Genomic DNA, 16,427 nt, shown 5'->3' on the forward strand with positions numbered 1-16,427 from the left:
TGATTTAGTAGTCCCCGAAGAGGGAGCAGAGCTTCGGGGTGTTTCTTCGCCAAATGTTATTACCTAAAATTGAGAACGCACATTGCGATTTTCCGAAAAGTACCGGCTTGTTTGGCTGGCACGGATTAACGAAAAACTCCTTGAAGAAACTCGGTGATATTTGCGTCTTCAGGCGTCATTTCATTCCGGGTAAGTGCTATAGCCAAGCACTTACCTGCAAACAGAGATAGCTTACCAAGATACTGATGTACAAACATGTCCGCGACCACTGCGTGCACAATCAGAGTGTCAGGGAGGCGAATAAAATCGTGATGGCGATTGAGGAAATTCGGGTATTGCATCGAAACAAACTGAAACTGGATGTGAAACAATACTAGTTCACTTTGAAGTATAGTCGATTGGTTCGAGTTCGGGGGTCAGAATTTTGAAAAAAATTGGTCAATTCCCTAACACGGTCTCCATTATGCTGAGGGACTCCACTGTGCATAATCGTACAAAAAAGAAAAAACATAAGGTGAAAACGGTGTCAAAACATACGCGAACAAAAGACGTCATGACCCGCGTTACCGCGGCACGCACCACACGAAGTCTCTATCTGCCTCGCATAATATTTTCCTTGGCTGTTTCCACAAATTTCAATCAAAGAGGCTCAACATCAGCACTGTTTAAAACACTTGGGTAGAGGGGGTGGGGGGTGCTGCTACTTTGGTGGCGTGGGCCGCAGCAATATATTATTATTATAATATATCTTGTAAACTTGCCTAGCTCTGCGTTACTCGTTTTTGATGGGATCTGCTGCTTCGCTCATCCACTCTTAAAATTGTAACTTGAGAGACTTTGGGCTTTCACTTGTTCTTGGGCCACGGAATTTGTAGTGTTTGTAGAGAAAGCGAGATAATGGACCTTCGTAGGTCGTGGCGGGCAGCCAGTGAACACGGTGGCTGGTATACGTGTCGCACATCTTGATTTTCTGGTCTTGTATCGAATGAACAAACGAGGCCTTCCTGATCCAATGAGCTCATTAAACTACGACAACAAAAAAATGCCAGATTCCACCTACCTGGGAATCGACGTTATGCGAAGCATGCAGAGGGAAGGTGACCGTGTTGCAATTTTCTTATTGAGTGACTCGTCATAAACTGGCGTTAATATATGTGCAAATGTTGGCCGCACAAAATTTGTAGAACAGCTGCAGATGTGTATATAATCAGTTGTTTGCACTTGCGCAACTATGCCAACTTGAACATGCGTATTAGCAACACCAGAAGCTGATGCGCGGATGCTCGTGAGGATACTGGCCCTGTACTGATACAAAAATCAGCTTGAATAAATGGTGACTAACCACAATTGATGTTAACCCGACGTGATGGCTGTATCGAAAGAGTATATATGTAATGTTTTTAAAATTGGGTAGGCAGCACTGCAACCACTATTGATGTTTCACGAAGATTAGCGTCTATTTGAAACGGAGTTCCGAGACGTGGCGTAGCTCTGTGGTAGGATGTTTCACTGCCACGCAGAATGCTTGGGTTCGATTGCAGCTGGGACCCTGGCATTTATTCCTTGCCTTCGTCGGGACGACGCTACCGATGTCGGGTATTTCTTCTCGCGCCTTAAGGTTGCCCATGTGTTTTCTCGTCGTTCCGGGGTATATACTAAGTGTCAAACACCTGTGGCTCATACCCGCATTGCAGCGGAACATACCCACCCATGGATGTGTGCCACTGTCTCGCGGGAAGTGTTTGACGACGTACACGACGGGAGTGTGACATTATTCATGCCTTGACTAGCGCGTCCTGTTCGTCAAACCATCTTACCTTCCCACGCAAATTTTGGTTCACGCCAAGTTAAGGGTATGCCCACGAGAGCACCCAAACGTAAGCGGCTAGATAGATAGATAGATAGATAGATAGATAGATAGATAGATAGATAGATAGATAGATAGATAGATAGATAGATAGATAGATAGATAGATAGATAGATAGATAGATAGATAGATAGATAGATAGATAGATAGATAGATAGATAGATAGATAGATAGATAGATAGATACGCTCAAAGTCGCTGAAGTTCGCTAAGAAATGCTTCGCATTAAAAAAACACAATGCTTCCCTTTCAACATCGTATACAGCAACAGATCACGAGCTCCCAACAAACCACGCTGCAGCACGCGAACTGCCGTAGGTACCTAAGCAGGTACCCAGGCATTGCGGGAGAGAGCGACAACGGCGGAAGTGACATCACATGAACACTACGTATATGCGGAGCTAGCAAAACAGCAGAGAGCGCATCATGATGGGCCCAATGTGCTCCAATGTAGCGGTGACGCGCGCGCACGCTGGGCACAGCGACGCTACGCTAGCAAAACGCGAGTCTTATACGCCAAGCGCGACCAGCGTCCGTCGGCGCGGCCCGACAGCAACCAGTGCGAAATGCGACATGCTGCATTTCGCGCCGATGCGTTACCCGGACAACACTGCATCTCTCTCTTTTCATGACGAAGGTGCACCGGACGCACTGAAACGCGCATGCGTCAAAGAAACGCAGCGCGGCGCACGCCTGCGAGTATATGGCAGGACCGGCGCCTGGCATGGCAGCGCCGGCATGACGCGACGTAATGAACACCGGCGAGCACGCGCACCGCATCACGTCGCAATGTATTGGCGCCTTGACTGTGGCATGTAGTCATGTTCTCACATGACAAGCATCTCATGCTTACCATGTTTGCACCAGTCACAAACCTTCGTGATTCATTGGTGTCAGGTAGATAGATAGATAGATAGATAGATAGATAGATAGATAGATAGATAGATAGATAGATAGATAGATAGATAGATAGATAGATAGATAGATAGATAGATAGATAGATAGATAGATATGCTCAGTGTTGCCGAAGTTCGCTAAGAAACGCTTCGCATTTAAAAAGAGCGAAACATTATTTACGCTTTTCACAGCCGAAAGCACACAAGCCACCGACGAATCATGAAATGCCATTGCGCGAGGCTCCCTGATTTTCTCCTTATAAGCTTCAAAGCAGCACTCCACAGCAACCAAACACAGCTTTTGCATGTTCTATCAAGACCTGTTTTTAGCCACTGCGTAGAACTCGGAAAGAAGAGCCGTCAAAACGGGAACGCCTGCCCGGAGCCACCGAAGAACCCTCAACGAGCATTTGAATAGCGGCGCCGACGTGAAATGGACTGGTGGAAACGCGCCACCCTCAGGGCAAAACCACAAAGGCATGTATAGACGAGGGAGAAATCAGAAAGACATCACACAAAAGGAAGCGAAGAAAGCCGCAGGTGCTCGGAAGTATTAAGGCAGTGAGAGAATGCAAAGCCTGCGGTTGTGCACTTCCATCTAGAGTTCTGCATCCGTTTGTCTATATTTATGCTTTTTTACGCACCATATTTACGTGCATTTTTACGCACCATCGGCATGCGCAGAGCTGACTCTCCGGAGTGCTAGCTGCGCTATTGCTAATGGTGACGACGGGATAGCACGTCATTTCAAGTCCTTCCCGCGGTATGCATTCTATTCGAAGCAGATAGTACTAACTGCCAAGTAGTTTTTGAGCTTCTACAGTCTGCGATGAGAGTGAATTTCATCAATATTGGCAAGGATGACCGCCACTGCTAGATTTGTTCTCCTCTGGACACGTCCTTCTTCTGTACTAAGCTATAGATATAGCCTATGTCCCACTTTTCCGCCCTACACATGGTTTGTATTTGCCCCCAATCCATGCTGCCACAGCAAACGTAGATACGGCTTCTTTGTATAGTAAGCTTAAACGAGAAAAGGGTGAAAAGGAAGGACGCGAACAACCGCTTGAAGTACTAACTGCCAATAAATTTGTGTGCTTCAGCAGTCTTCGATGAGAGTGAATTTCATCAATATTGGCAATGATGACCACCACCTCCGGGTTGGCTCTCCTCTGGACACGCCCTTCTGAACTAAGGTATTGTCTATGTCCCGCTTTCCCGCCCTTCATTCGTCTAAACAGGATGTTGTTAGTCCGCAGTGCTGTTGTGGCAGTTACAGTGCTCTACTGGCGTCACAAAGGTCATGGGTGCAATCCCGGCCAAGTTGGTCACATATTTATGGAGACGATATGCTGGAGGCTCTTGTACAACGCAAAGTAAGTGCACGTTAAAGATCACCAGATGGTCGAAGCTTCCGGAGTTCTTCACTACGGCGTGCCTCATATGGCGGCTGTGTCACGTAAAAGCCCAACTCTAAGTGTTATTAGTAGTAGTATTGTTATTTTGTTTTTACCGTAATGAAAACCATGTTACTTGTTGCAAGGAGAGGGAGCTATTTTGAAAGATGACTCAAAAAGCTGAATAAGCAGCGTGCGACTTCCGCAAGTAGTGCATAGATATGGTGGTTCATTGTGCACTGCTCTGGTATCGATATGAATCTGTGAACAAAAGTTAGTGTTGGCACTCTTTTTTATGTCTGTACGGGCACTCAGGACTGCGACCTGGTTCATTTTCTCGTAGTTGATTGAACACTTTGCAAAAATCTGCAATGCGGCTTCTCTGTTAGGCAGTTTTTTTTTTAAAACTCTCGCTCATACACTACTTTTCTCATCCATTGTATTTTTACCTTTCCCCTTTCCTCTCCAACGAGAGGTGCTATGTCGTTCTCCTTGCAATGCCTAAGGGTACGTACGAAGCGGGACAATCCAACAGTAGTTATTGGGCAAAAAAAACAATTTGTTGTACTCATGTCCCTTCAATGGAATTAGGAGAGGTAAAAGCCCAATGAGCAAGAACTGCAGTCTGTGAGCGCGAGTCTTTGGTCGGTAAGCCACCTTACGGGAATGGAATGGAAGGAAAAAACTTTATTTCAGTCCTGCAGGACGCGCTTAGCGCGTAGCGGGCGTGTCCCACGTAGGGACCAACAGGGAGTACCTGCCGGTCGCTTCGTGGGCCTGCTGGACGGCCCATTGCTGGTCGGCGAGAAGTGAGCTCCTGAGGGACCTCTCCCACTTGCTTGAGGTAGTGTCGAGAGGAGTTGTTCTACACTCCCAGAGCAAGTGTGCGAGTGTCGCTGTCTGACCACATGATGGGCACGTGCCGCTGTGGTATGCATGAGGATAATAAACGTGAAGCGTGGTAAAGTTTGGGTACGAGTGTGCCTGTAATAGGCGTAGGGTAATGCCTGCGGTCGGTTAAGTTTCGGATGTGGGGAGTCAAAAAATGTGGCGTTCCAGGTAAAAGTGCTTTCTTATTCCATTGTACGTAATTGGTGCATCACGATTGTATCTAACCCAGCAAGATGGGGTTGTCCTGTGGCGGTGCGGTCGGTAAGTGCGCGCGGCATCATGGGCGATCTCGTTGAGGTTGGATAGGGCACCCGGCACCTGGCCGAGATGAGCGGACATCCAGATGACAGTATGGTGATTAAGGTCACTCGGGTCTGCTTTGCGCAGGATACGTAGCACCTGGTCGGAGATGACTCCGCGTTCGAAGGCTTTGACGGCCGGCCTGGAGTCGCTGTAGATGAATTCCCGTTTGCTGTCGAGCATAGCTATACCTATAGCTATTCGCTCCGCTACCTCGATGTTTCGCGTGAGGATTGTGGCAGAGTTAAGAGTCTGCTGCGCGGATGATACCGCAACCGCGGCGAAGGCTCGGTTGTGATAGGCAGTGGCGTCCACGAACGAGACGTTGTCCGCTTCCATGTGTATGCGCTTGAGAATGGCGGTCGCCCGCGCAAGGCGCCTGCCTCTGTTGTATTCGGGGTGTACATTTCTTGGAATGGGAGCGATCGTGATAAGGTCACGGATTTCACGGGGAATTAGGGTCAACTCTGGAGGGTCCTTGGCCCTCGAGGAGAAGAAGCCGAGCTCGCGCAGAATATGGCGGCCCGCCTTGGTGGTTATGAGTCGAATCAATTGCACGTGTTCCTGAGCTTCGTCGATCTCTTCAAGCGTGTTATGTACGCCAAGCTCAAGGAAATTGTACGTTGGAGTGGTGATAGGGAGGCCAAGGGCTCGTTTGACCACCTTGCGAATAAGCGCATTGAGTTGATCGCGCCCAGCACGTAGCCATTTGTGTATCGCGGCAACGTAGGTAAAATGGCACAAAGCAAACGCGTGTACGAAACGCAGCAGGTTGTCTTCTTTGAGGCCATGGTGCCTGTTGGCTACTCTACGTACGAGTCGTATGGCATTCTCAGTCTTAGTTCTGTGCTTGTGTATTGTTTGGGTGTTGGTTCTGCGGGACTCGATGATCATGCCGAGGACCTTGATGGTGTCGACCCTGGGTACAGTACGACCATCTCTGGTGTGGAGAGTGATAATGCGTTCCGCCGGAGGTTTCCACGCTTTAGGCTTGACACCCCGCCGTTTGGGCAAATATATCAACAGCTCCGACTTCGCGGGTGAGCACCTGAGACCGGTGTGGGAAAGCCGCCTTAAATATTTTTGCAAAGTGTCCATTGCACACGTAACAAAAAAAACGGCAGCATATTAACGAAGTGAATGATGGAGAGTGGGGCGAAGCATCCGTCCGTCCATTCATTCTTGCTTTCGTCCGTCCATGCGTTCATCTATGTGAGCGTCCGTGCGCCTATCCACCCGTCCGTGCGTGCGTCTGTTCGTGCGTCCCCACATCCATCTGTGCGTCCGTCCCTGCCTTCGTCCATGCATCCGCCTCTGCGTCCGTCCATGCGTCCATTCGTCCGTACAGCCATCCGTGCGTCCGTCCATGCATCTGTCTGTGTGTCCGTTCGTCCATACATTCAACAATCAAAGTACCAACATCTCGCATCTTTTCATTATATATTCCGCCTATAGAAACACCACCATCCAGCGGACATTGCAACGACTAAACGAGAGGTGGCACACGCACACTTTCTTACGGCTTGCGCTTCGTGTCTGCTTCCCCCCTTTAACCACCTCGAGTTCATGGTATAAGCTTGTTTACTGTATTCATGGCACTGCGGCCCAACGCTCGCTAAACCTTTATAAAACCAAGGAGGCTACGCCCAGCGAGTATAACGTAGCAACCCTTCTTGCCAGATAGTGCTCAATGTACATGCCAATGGCTGCTAATAGGAAATGAGAGACAGGAGATATCGGCTTTTAGTTGACGCGCACACTGTAATTTTTTATTGTTCAACAACGCACAGGAGAAATCTCCCACCGGCACCACCTTCGAGGTTGTAGGCTTATGCCACAGGAGCGAAAGAAAGACACGCCTGAACGATAACCGATGCCAGCCCCGGAACGTGAGCCGTGGCTTCACGTGCCACGGCCTAGCGCCTTCTTTATTTTCTTCTGTCGCCATCGCGCACTCTCCGGTTTGCGCGCCGCCCGAACGAGGGCGCTACAGGGCCCCCCGTGTAGACTGTAAGTCGGAATGTGACATGCCGTTTGTGGTATTCCAACGGAAGATCAGTCGTAGATGAGAGGCTTTCTAGGGCGGTCTCCAGGTACGCCTGCTTGAGTCGGTCCAAGCTGACTGTCTCTTCACGGCCGTTCTGAAGTAGAGTGGCAGTTTTGGGGGTGCGGTGAAGGACGCGGAATGGTCCGTCGTAGGCTAATGTCAAAGGTGGTCTGACCGCGTCGTGGCGCACGAAAACATGTGTTGCAGTGGCCAGATCAGGGTGGACGAATATGGTCTTGTGTTCGGAAGGTCTGGGTGGAGTGGGCCGGAGGTCTTGAACGCAGTCGAGGAGGCGTTGTAGGAATTGCTGTGGCTGGTCTGGTAGCTTTGTTGACGTGAAGAAGTCTCCCGGAAGCCGTAGAGAAGTGCCATGCACCAGCTCTACTGTTGAGCACTGCAGGTCTGCCCGGATGACAGCTCGTAAACCTAAGAGCACCAGTGGCAAGGCATCAACCCAGGTGGCTCTATTGAGGCGGGTAGTCAAGGCAGTCTTCAGTTGTCGGTGAAAGCGTTCCACCATGCCGTTGGCGCAGGGATGATAAGCCGTGGTGCGGCAATGTCTGGCTCCGAGGATGCGATTAAGGCAAGTAAACAGCGAGGACTCAAACTGACGTCCATGGTCTGTTGTCACGGTGCCAGGACAGCCAAAATGGGATACCCACGTAGAAATGAAAACGCGGGTAACTGTCTCGGCTGTGATATCTTGAATTGGAACAGCCTCTGGCCAGTGTGTGAAGCCATCGACCATGGTCAATATATAACGGTACCCCTGAGACACTGGTAGAGGGCCCACAATGTCTAGATGAACATGGTTGAAACGACGGCCGGGTGGAAGGAAAGGTTGGGGCGGCGTCTTAGTATGATGGGAGACCTTTGTCATCTGGCAGGGCAGGCACATGCGCGTCCAAGCGCGCACATCACCGTTGATTCCGGGCCAGACATAGCGCTGGGTGAGAAGACGCTGAGTAGCCCGAATGCCAGGGTGACAGATGTCGTGTAAGGAGTGGAAAACGATGCGTCATAATGAAGCGGGAACGAAAGGGCGGGGAAGGTCAGCTGAGACATCGCACCACAAGCGCTCAGATGATAATGGATGAGGCACCAGGCGTAGTCGGAGAGAACGGGGGTTCTCCCGAAAAGCGGCAAGCTCTCTATCATCCTGCTGTGTCGAGGAGAATGAGGCCCAGTCGATGGTTGGCGGTGGAGAGTCAACCGCGGCTATACGAGAAAGGGAATCTGCGGCGGTGTTGTCAGCTCCTTTCACGTGGCGGATGTCAGTCGTGAACTCCGATATATAAGCCAGATGGCGGAGTTCGCGGGGCACGTACTTAGATGAGTTAGTGCGGAAAACATACGCCAGTGGCTTATGGTCAGTCAGCACGTAAAACGAGCATCCTTCCAGGAAATGCCGAAAGTGCTGTATTGCAGCGTAGATGGCTAGTAATTCCCGGCCAAAGACGCTGTAGCGGGTTTCAGCAGGAAGTAGCTTCCGAGAGTAAAACGACAAGGGTCTCCACTCGGAGTTAATGCACTGCTGTAAGACGGCTCTGACGGCCACGCTGGATGCGTCCACCATCAACCGAGTAGGGGCGTTGCTGCGTGGATGAATGAGAAGCACGGCGTTAGCGACCGCTTGCTGAGCAGCAGCAAAGGCGGCCTGGGCCTCTGACGACCAAGGAATGGCGGAGGACGGGCCGGCAGTCGACCGAAGGAGGTCGGTGAGCGGTCGTAGCAGTTCGGCACAGTGTGGTATGAAGCGCCTGGAAAAATTCACAAGCCCCAGGAATTGGCGTAATTGGCGCAGTGTTGTAGGCTGAGGATAATCCTGAATTGCTTTAACGTGGGACCGGAGAGGGCGTATTCCTTTGGATGATATGTGATGGCCCAAGAACTCGAGCTCAGATGCGCCGAAAGTACACTTAGAGGCGTTCACAACGAGGCCGTACTGCTGAAGACGTTGGAACAGAGCGCGTAGATGGTGCTCATGATCTTCAGGTGTGCGGCTGGCGATGAGGACATCGTCAAGGTAGGCAAACACAGTAGGAAGACCCCGTGTGACCTCAGAAATGAACCGCTGGAAAGTTTGAGCAGAATTGCGGAGTCCAAAAGGCATCCGCACGTATTCAAAAAACCCAAAGGGCGTCGTGATGGCGGTCTTAGGTATGTCGGCGGGCTCGACAGGAATCTGGTGGTACGCCTTAACAAGGTCCACTTTGCTGAAAATTGTGCAGCCGTCGAGGCGCGATGTAAAATCCTGGATGTGAGGTAGAGGATAGCTGTCGTGGACAGTCTTGGCGTTCAACGCTCGATAGTCCCCACAAGGACGCCAGTCACCAATATCACGCTTTGGCGCCAAATGCAGCGGGGAAGCCCAAGCGCTTGACGACGGGCGGATAATGCCGAGCTGCAGCATGTGGTCAAATTCCCGTTTAGCAATAGCTAGGCGGTCTCCGAACAGGCGGCGTGGTCGAGCGGCTGCCGGTGGACCCCGGGTGACGATGTGGTGTGTCACCGTATGTTTAGGCGGCTGAGTGAGGTTGCACGGTTTAGTTAACTCCGGGAAACTCGCCAAGATTTTTTCGAACGGTGACGAAGGTATCAGCATGCGGATGGCCATTGGAGCGATGTCGGACAGGACTCCCGAGATGGAGAGACGAGTCTTACCATCTATGAGGTGGCGCCGCCGCACGCTGACGTCCAGATCGAAGTATGAGAGGAAGTCCGAGCCGATGATCGGTTTAACCACGTCTGCGATGACGAAAACCCACCGGAAAATGCAGCGAAGGCCGAAGTCGAGGGTGTGAGATCAGAGCCCATACGTTGCTATAGACGAGGCGTTGGCAGCGCGAAGCACTTGCCCCTGTGACTTTGAACGATCAGCCTTAGTCGGGGGCACAACGCTAATTTCCGCGCCCGTATCTATAAGGAACCTGGCGCCCGATAGCTGGTCCGTGACCATGAAAAGGCGGCTGGGACGAGAAGGGAGATCACACGCCGCCGTCAGTGATCCCGGCAGGCGTTTCCCTGCCACGAACATGGGGGTGTACACTTCGTGGCTCGGTGTCGGAAACGCCGGTGGTACCAGCAGAGGGGTGGAGGGCTGGGACTCCGAGCACCTCGTGTGCGTGAAAGAGCTCGACGACATGAACGAGGCGAACGAGTCTCCTGCAGGGGGCTCCGGAGTGCGGCAATGGAGGCAGCGAGTTCGTCGATGCGGGCCTCAAGGCGCGAAATCGCTGTGTCTGCAGGTGGTAAGACAGCGTTGACAGATGGGGAGGTCGCTTCATGAACCTGATCGGCGAGCTCCGCCAGGCGGTCGAGATTGACGTCGCCGCCCGCCGCGAGGACGAGGCGGATTGGCTGAGAAAGGCGTTGGAGGAAGAGCTCGCGAAGCAACGCTGAGTGGGCAGAGACGTCGTGTTTCCCAAGAAGCTGTCGCATTCGGCGCAGTAGTTGGGAGGGGAGCCTGTCGCCAAGGTCCCCCTCTGTAAGGAGCTGCTGTAGGTGGACGCGTTCCGAAGGCGTGAATCGTTCCAGCACCTTGGTTTTAAGGAGCTGATATGGCGTAGTGTCCGAGGGGTTGGAGAGGACGTCGGAGAGCTCGCTAGCAACGTCGGGAGGAAGGACGGAGGCTACGTGGTAGTAGCGTGTCGTTTCCAAGGCGATGCGGTACAGGGAGAATTGCGCCTCGACCTGATGAAACCAAACTTGAGGGTCCTGGGGTCAGAAACATGGGAGACGCAGTTGCACGGCCGAGACGTCCTGCGGACGTGAGGCTTGTTCGGTTGAGGGTGCATTCGAGTCAGTCATTGTCTTCGTCCGAGGTCACCACTTGTAGGCTTATGCCACAGGAGCGAAAGAAAGACACGCCTGAACGATAACTGATGCCAGCCCCGGAACGTGAGCCGTGGCTTCACGTGCCACGACCTAGCGCCTTCTTTATTTTCTTCTGTCACCATCGCGCGCTCTCCGGTTTGCGCGCCGCCCGAACGAGGGCGCTACAAAGTCAAAGCGTAAAACGGGTTACGCACTACGACGAGGGACGAACGGGTGCCGTTTTAAGGAGCTGCGCCCCTAAAAGCAATCAGTAATAAAAATATTTTGGTGAAACATGTAATTCATTACAGTTATGAGCAACCGTCTCGCGAAACTAATCGATGAAAAACTGAAGTCTGAGCGACCAACTGTTTGTCACACTCCTTCCAGTTTCATCTAATAGCTATTCCATTATTTCAGGTTCGTTTTTTTCGGCATAACATATATAAAATTACGGCATAGTCACTCAAATTGTCGTCATTCCAGAATGCTTCACCAGAAACAGCATTGATATCAGATATTTGTAAACAAACTACAGAAAAAATGGAAAGCTCACTAATAAAAGCAACACTACGTAATATACAATTAAAACAGCAGCTCTGATTTTTTATTGTGACAGTGACTCAATTCGAGGCAATCTCTCAGTTCTCAACAAGAGAGCAATTACATAAAGGTACATCACCTTTGCGAAACAGTGTTAGCAGGCTAGAAAATATTACGGTCAATTTTTTTTTCTGAAACTTCCAAACCCTGTCACTGTCACTCTTGTTAATAAGGGTACGTCAATAATTGCATAGTGTCGCGAGAGCAAGGTTTCCAGTTCCAGTATCTTCTCGGGAAATGTGTGCAAAACCAACTCCTCTGCTTCTTTTTTAAGTCTTTCTTTGTACTCTTCTACCTTTGGGTTTGTTTCTCTGGCCATTACAGAGCTTCGGCTTTTAACTTTAATGGAATGTGGGATAAATCGTGTTTTCCAGCCTGGGACAGGCGCCTACACGCTGCATTTACGGCTTACAAACGGAGCAGTCAAGGTCGCCCCCGTTCGGGATTAGAAGGGGAAAGCTTACCCGGAAAAGCGTCTAGCAAGAGGCCGGTCCGGCGCCACCGTCTGAGTCTAAGCCATTGTTAACAGGCACGCTTGTCATTGAGAATGACATGGGGACGCGACCACTCAGCCTGACCGAGACATAGTGGCGGCCGGTAAACGACCATATTCCCCCGCGCTCTTGTTAGGATGTCGGGGCGCCTCGCTGTCGCATATACACCTGGTAAGCAATAATGTACCCATCGCTTTTAAGGACGCTTCTAGGAAGCAACAATTAACGAAAGAACTGACGGGGCCCGAGTTTGGGAACGGCCGCCGACGGGAGTCGGCCGAAGGAGGCAGCACGAGTAACGTTGGGCAGCTCGGCCTGGCATGGGAGAGAGTGTCACGTGCGGAGGACCTTTCCCTTTGCGTGTTTCATTTTGGTAAGGAGGTTTTTACAAATGTAGTGCCTTTTATGAAAGTGTTTCTGTGATTGGTTGTGATGCTGCGAGTCCCAACATGTGATTGGTTTTTGTGAAGACCCTTTGTTCGACCAAGGGTTAAAAAGAGGATGTTTGAACTTGAAAAGTGAGCGCAGTCGGGGTAAACAGCGGATCTGACCACGGGAGACCAGGCCATGCAGGCCGAGGGGTATGTCACCATTTTCTATGTTTTGTCTTTGTGACCCAGTGCATTTTGTAAATCGAAGTTGTGTTAGCTAAATAAACACCCAATGAGTGCTCCCCGAAATCATCGTGTTGACTTCTCATCGATTGCCTCCGCGGAGTTTCACCCACACTTATTTGTCTCCCTGGTCGTCCGATGCGCCTAACTTTGAATAACCCCGACGTTTCGCTACAAAGTGGTGGAGGTTGCTCGGTAACGATAGTCCCGCTCTGAAATTATGCCACGAGTCAACAACAAATATAAGGAACCTACCTCTGACAGCTCCACTATGACGGAACCCCATACCTTCTTCTCTGCTATGTCTACCCCCCAAGCTAAACCATTCATCGGACCACCAGTCCTTAGAGGTACGCCGGAGGAATCTATTTCCGAGTGGCTACTTTGCTACGAACATGTAGCATCGCTTAATAATTGGGACCAAGCCACGAAGGTGAAATTTCTATATCTGGCCTTAGACGGAGATGCGAAAAAGTGGCACAATACTCATATTCTAACCGGTGCCCCTAATACATGGCAAGAATGGGCGACGCTACTAAAAACGTCCTTTACGAGTCGCCACTCAGTCGAGATCGCCTACTTGCGGCTACAAAACCGCACTCAATTGCCGTCCGAAACCCCCGAGCAGTACTACTATGACGTCGTACAGCTGTGTGCAAGAGTGAACCCGTCTATGACGGAAGATGATCGGATGCGACACCTTATACGCTGTTTACGTCCGGATGTTCTGGAGAAAATGATAATCGCAAACCCGGAGAGCTGCACTGCATTCCTCAAAATTTTGCAACGCATAAATCTGCAAGCTTTGATGAGCCGTGTGTCGGGGCTACAACCGATTGGCATCCAGTATTCCACCGGACTGCAGTCGTGGATGCAAAACATCGCGCATCCTGTAGGGTTCGCACCCGCCGCAGCGACAGGGCACCCTCCTCCTACGTGTGTCGCCACTTGCGCCGCGGCCGAATTGCGTTGCCCACGGGAGGTTGCCGACCGCGAGAGAGACCTGAAAACGATTGCGGACTCGATTGCCTTGCTGTCTGACCGGCTAAAAGGCATCGAAGACGAGGTGCGTCGCCCCCCAATGCCTTGGCCTCGGAGAACTTCCCGTGCCAACGACGGTCGTCCCCGATGCCAGATTTGCCGCCGCATAGGTCACATAGCCCAACAGTGCTGGCAGCGGTTTCGAGATGACAGGAACGATGAGGCTGAGCTCCAAGGCAATCAGAATGTGCAGCCTAATCTTTCGGGAAACGAGAACGGCCGGGCCTAGGGGGCCAGCCCGGCCGCCCCATCGGCACATTGTCGGAAAGTCAGCTTCTCACAGTCCCCACACGAGCCAACGGTACAGAAACAAAACTTGTAATTGACACCGGCTCGTCCGTAAATGTCATCTCAGAAGAATTAGCTAACAAAATATGTGCTTCATTCAAATCGAGAAAAGACATATTCATCCGAGGAATTGGCGGAGGCTTGCTCACCCCCAATGGTGAAGCTGAAATAAAACTTGAATTTGGCAGCATCAAAGTTCACGAGACGTTTTTAGTGGTGAAGGATTGCCTGTACGAGCTACTCGGTGGTCTTCCTTTTTGTCGAGCAGCCCGGCTTCTCATTGATTTCTCCAAAAAAGAGCTGCAACTAAACGGTGAAATTTTCCGGCTAAGTATATACTCAAGTGCTCCCGAATATAATGATGTACTTACAGTGCGGTGCCACGAGCAAATTCGCATTGAACCTCGCACAGAAGTCGCTATTGAAGTAAAGGTCGCAAGGGATGGAATTCACCTCGTCGAACCGAACAGCACGCTTAAAAACGGACTTCAGGTTGCACGCACAATAACGAGGATCGTGCATAGGAGAGGCCTCATTCGCATAGCTAATCCCACCATGTCGCCAGTAAACCTGCTCAGCGGAACAAAGCTTGGATGGGCTTCATCTATTCATGACGCACAGCTGGCAATCACGGCCCCCGAGAACGATCGAGTGCCTCAAGAGTTTCACATAGAGACTGGGGATCACTTACAGCCGTCTGAGCGGGATGAACTGCTGTCGCTTATTGAGAAGTACCGCCATCTATTTACGAGCAGTGACAACCCCATCCGGCAGACTCATGTCGCTGAACATGTGATCGACACAGGCGATTCTCGACCAATTCATCAGCACCCATATCGTCATTCCCCTTTTGAACGACAACAGATTGAGCAACAAGTAGAAGAAATGCTGCGCGATGGGATATTAGAGAGTCTCACAGTCCTTGGTCATCACCTGTCGTCCTCGCGAAGAAGCCAAATGGGACTTGGCGTTTTTGCGTCGATTTCCGCAGAGTCAATGAGGTCACTAAAAAAGATGTGCACCCACTGCCACGAATTGATGACATTCTCGACGTGCTACAGGGGTCAAAATACTTCACCACATTTGATCTAACATCAGGCTACTGGCAAGTGGGCATCAAGGAGGAAGATAAGCAAAAGACCGCATTTGCCTGTGGACCCGGCCTGTACGAATTCAATGCTGTCCCTTTCGGCCTGTGCAACGCCTCTGCCACATTCCAGAGAATGATTAACAAAGTCCTCAGTGGTCTTCTCTGGAGAGTTTGTTTGGCCTACTTGGACGACATCGTTATTTTCTCGAAGACTATGGCAACTCATTTGCAAGATTTGGAAAGTGTGTTTTCGGCTTTGGACGCAGCAAGCTTACGATTGAAGTCCGAGAAATGCAGCTTCGCCCGCCAGGAGATCAAATATCTTGGACACATTCTCACAGGTGAAAGCATCCAGCCGGACCCAGACAAAGTAGCAGCAATCGAAAAATTCCCAAAGCCACGAAACAAGAAAGGTGTACAGAGCTTTCTCAGAATCTGTAACTACTATCGGCGATTCATCAAAGATTTCTCTCGCATTTCTCGACCTCTGACCAACTCAACCAAAAAGGATGTTCCTTTCGTCTGGGATGCGGCATGCGAAGTGGCCATGCAATCCCTCAAAAAGAAGATGATCACAGCCCCAATTCTGCGTCAGTTTGAGCAGGGAAAGCCGGTAGAGGTGCACACTGATGCCTGTGATTACGGCATTGGCGCCGTGCTTGTACAGAAAATTGGAACTCAAGAGAGAGTCGTCGCCTATGCCAGCCGCCTCCTTAACAAGGCTGAGATGAACCACAGTACAACTGAGAAAGAATGCCTCGCCGTTGTGTACGCCTGCGGACAGTTTCGGCCATACGTCTTTGGTTCTAAGTTCACGGTCGTGACTGACCAAGCCAGCCTGGCTTGGCTAATGAAAGTAAGGAATCTTAACGGTCGTCTTATGCGATGGTCTGTGTTGCTTCAGGAATTCGACATAACGTTGCGACACCGCCCTGGCCTCAAGAATGGAAATGCCGACACGCGTTCCCGCCTTCCTCATGATCCCGCGCCTGTAAGCGAAGAAAACCCCTTACCATTGCTGGTTCTGGATCAGGTAGATGTTGGAAAAAAGCAGAGGGCAGACCCATGGATGAAAGAAATTATG

The sequence above is a fragment of the Rhipicephalus microplus genome, unplaced genomic scaffold (assembly GCF_043290135.1).
Source record: "Rhipicephalus microplus isolate Deutch F79 unplaced genomic scaffold, USDA_Rmic scaffold_105, whole genome shotgun sequence".
NCBI classification, from domain to species: domain Eukaryota; kingdom Metazoa; phylum Arthropoda; class Arachnida; order Ixodida; family Ixodidae; genus Rhipicephalus; species Rhipicephalus microplus.